This window comes from Triticum aestivum, chromosome 4D (genome assembly GCF_018294505.1).
Source record: "Triticum aestivum cultivar Chinese Spring chromosome 4D, IWGSC CS RefSeq v2.1, whole genome shotgun sequence".
In the NCBI taxonomy this organism is placed as follows: Eukaryota; Viridiplantae; Streptophyta; class Magnoliopsida; order Poales; family Poaceae; genus Triticum; species Triticum aestivum.
The window spans coordinates 100,114,295-100,117,606 of record NC_057805.1 but is presented as its reverse complement, the minus strand read 5'-3'; positions in this window follow the sequence as shown (position 1 = coordinate 100,117,606).

The following is a 3,312-nucleotide window of genomic DNA, read 5'->3' as shown; positions in this document are numbered from 1 at the left end:
GCCCGCCGGAGCCCTCGCCGGAGCCGCCCGACGAGGTACTGCCGCCGCCCGTTCGTCGTTGCCGGTTTTCGTTTAAAAAAAACCCTTCGTTTAAAAAAAACCTAGATCGTTTTTTTTCGGTTTTATTATTTTGCGAGCGTTCACCGAACCGTTCGTTTTAACGAACGCGTTCGTCGGTTTTTCTCTGTTAACGAACGTCCGTTATTTAACCGTTCGTCCGTTTTTCTTTTTCGTCGGATTTTTCTCGTTATTTTCTCAGATTCGATTTCTGATCGAATCTTCGATTCTGTTTAACTTCTCGCTCGTTTATCGGAATCAGGCGATTCAAGCGCCTAGAGTTTCGTCTCGAAATTCTCTTTCCGTTTAACCTACTCAAACAAGTTTTTGCTACAGTAAAATTTGACCTAGATCCAAATTAGCAAACGAAGTTTCTTTCTTTTGTCGTTTGACTTTCGTTGCTTCTTTCGAGTTGATTCTTTTTGCAAACCGGAGTTCTTAAGCTGAACTTTCTGGTTGGATCTTTCATTCGAGTTTTACCTGTGCATTAGATGAGTACTGATTGTATGCTTGTTTATTTGCGATAGAGTACCCGGAGTGTGCCGCTTGTTACTTCGACTCGCTAGGTTTTGCGGATCATCAGCAAGGCAAGTAACACTTTGATCATATCCCGTTCATACCCAGTTTTACTGCATTAGATCTGTTTTCCTCAAACACTTGTATGATTAGGATCTAATTAAATTGTGGGTATTGGGAAGTAGTTGAGGTAGTACCTATTACCTGTTTTCTTATCAAACCCTTGGGAGTTACTTCTACGTTGCTTTTATTATTCCATGTCTTCCGCTGTTATCGTTATTAGATGGCCTTAAGCCATGTTTATCATACTTAATCTCTTCGGAGATATTCGATGTAATAAGTGTGTGATTGCTACTCTGTTATAAATCCTCCATTTGTACTGTGCGTGTCAGCATTACTGATCCAGGGATGACACTGGTGCACAGCAGCACAGGCCATTTGAGGTCTGGTCGCTACATTGATGCACTCATCACAAAGCAATGCATGACAAAACAAGCATACCTACAGCAAGATGGCATGTTTATGAAGCTATCCATGGCAATAGCAAGTACATAGCATGAAAGGATCAACTACAACAAGCTTGGCAAAATTGGATATCACGTAAACAATCTGCCAGAAATATTTTATAACAAAAGTAGAGCAAGATTGAGTCATACTATGTCACTCCATAATTGCAAACAAGGGCATGAATGGATCAATTACAACAATATCTACAAAACATCCTTACTGAACATCTCCAAAAGGAGCATAGATCTCTCTGTAGCCACATGGATACATAGCAACAAAATAACAGCAGTCACAGACTTGGTGAAATTACTAAGTCCCTGAAATCAGAAACATTACGGAGCCTAGTTTGCATGCTTGTGCTAGTCACCACATAGATCACAAAAATACATGACATACACCTCTGTAAAGATGGCATGGCATACATCAAAACACCTGTAGAGGTCATGCCCATAAGTTGCACACATTAAATGCAACAAAAATAACAAATCCTCAAGTTCTTATAAGTAACAGCAGATAACAGCAACTAGCACTCTTGCACCAGAGATTTGGGCATCAAGATGAGCTCAAATGAACATGGTTCAACGGAACAAAATGAAGAAAATCTCGAGACGGACATTTCGATATATTACACGCACGAAACGGATCTATATGCAGAGATTTATGATGCGAAGAACATGAGCATGTATTGTATAATTCTCAGGACTTCGGATTTTCGGTAGAGGAGAAGAAAAGTCAACCTTCGGGTTGACCCGATCTGGATCGGGCTAGGGTTCGCTGGAGCTGACGCGGCTGCCGGCGACGGAGGGCGATGGCGGCGAGGGAGGAGACGGCAGGGCCGGCGTGGGAGGACGGCGGTCGGGGAGGCGGCGACGGGCGCGGGGCAGCGCGGAGGGAGGGGCAGCGACGGGCTCGGGCGCCGGTGGGCGCGGGCCCGCGGGAACGGCGGCGATGGCGGTGGGGCGGCGCCAGCGGAGTCCGGCAGGCGGCGGGGGGTCGAGGGCGCTCAGGCTCCGTGGGCTGGAGGAGGAAGACGGCGGGCTCGGGGGCGGAGCCGGCTCGGGCCGCGGGGGCCTGTTGCGGGCTCCACGAGCCACGGCGTACGGGTGGCGGGGCTTGCCACGTGGCAGGCGCGGACTGGCTGCGGGGCGGCGGCACGATTCGTCCGGCGGTGGCGGACGCGTCCGGCCGTAGAGAGGGGAAGGGGACTAGGGTTTAGACCCGGAATTTCGGGGAGGCTCACATATTTATAGGTAGAGGGAGCTAGGAGGCTCCAAATGGAGTGCGGTTTTCGCCCACACGATCGTGATCGAACGACCTAGAGCATGGAGGTGAGTTTGCTGGGTTAGAGGGCTGTTTAGAGGGGGGGTTTCCTGCAACACACAAAAGGACTTTGCGGTTACCCAGTTAACCGTTGGAGTACCAAACGACCTCCAAATGGAACAAAACTTGACCGGTGGTCTACCGGTGGTATACCAAGGCCACTTGACAAGACTCGGTCCATTCCGAGAACGTTCAACACCCGCTCACGAAAAGAAACAAGAGGGGTGCGCCGGAGGAGGTGGGAGTGCCGGATTGCAAAACGGATAACGGGGAAAATGCTCGGATGCATGAGACGAACACGTATGCAAATGCAATGCACATGATGACATGATATGAGATGCATGACGAAAACAAAATGCAAAACGAAAGAAAAAACCCGACCACGGAGGGAATATCATAACACATAGCCGGAAATGGCAAGAGTTGGAGTTACAAATATGGAAAGTTACATCCGGGGTGTTACAGTTTGGGAAAGTCATTTTATTCCCTCTCATTTAACTTTCAAAAAGTTTCAAATTTCAGTCAATTTCACACAAGCATCCTCACCACAATCAAACAATCAATCAAAACTATTTATTTAAAATAACATTCCAAAATTTAGAATTTTGGGATGTTACAACATTGTATTGAAGATCAAAGAGAGAGAAGAAGCCATCTAACTAATAGCTATGGACCAGTAGGTCTGTGGTAAACTACTCATGCTTCATTGGAAGGGTAATAGAGTTGATGTAGAAGCCCTTCGTGATCGAATCCCCCTCCGGCAGGGTGCCGGAAAAGGCCCCAAGATGGGCTCTCACGGGTACATAAGGTTGCGGCGGGGGAAAAGTATTTTGGTGGACGCTTCTGGTTGTTTAGGAATATTTATGAATTTATAGGCCAAGAATTAGGGTTGGAGGAGCTTCGAGGGGCCCA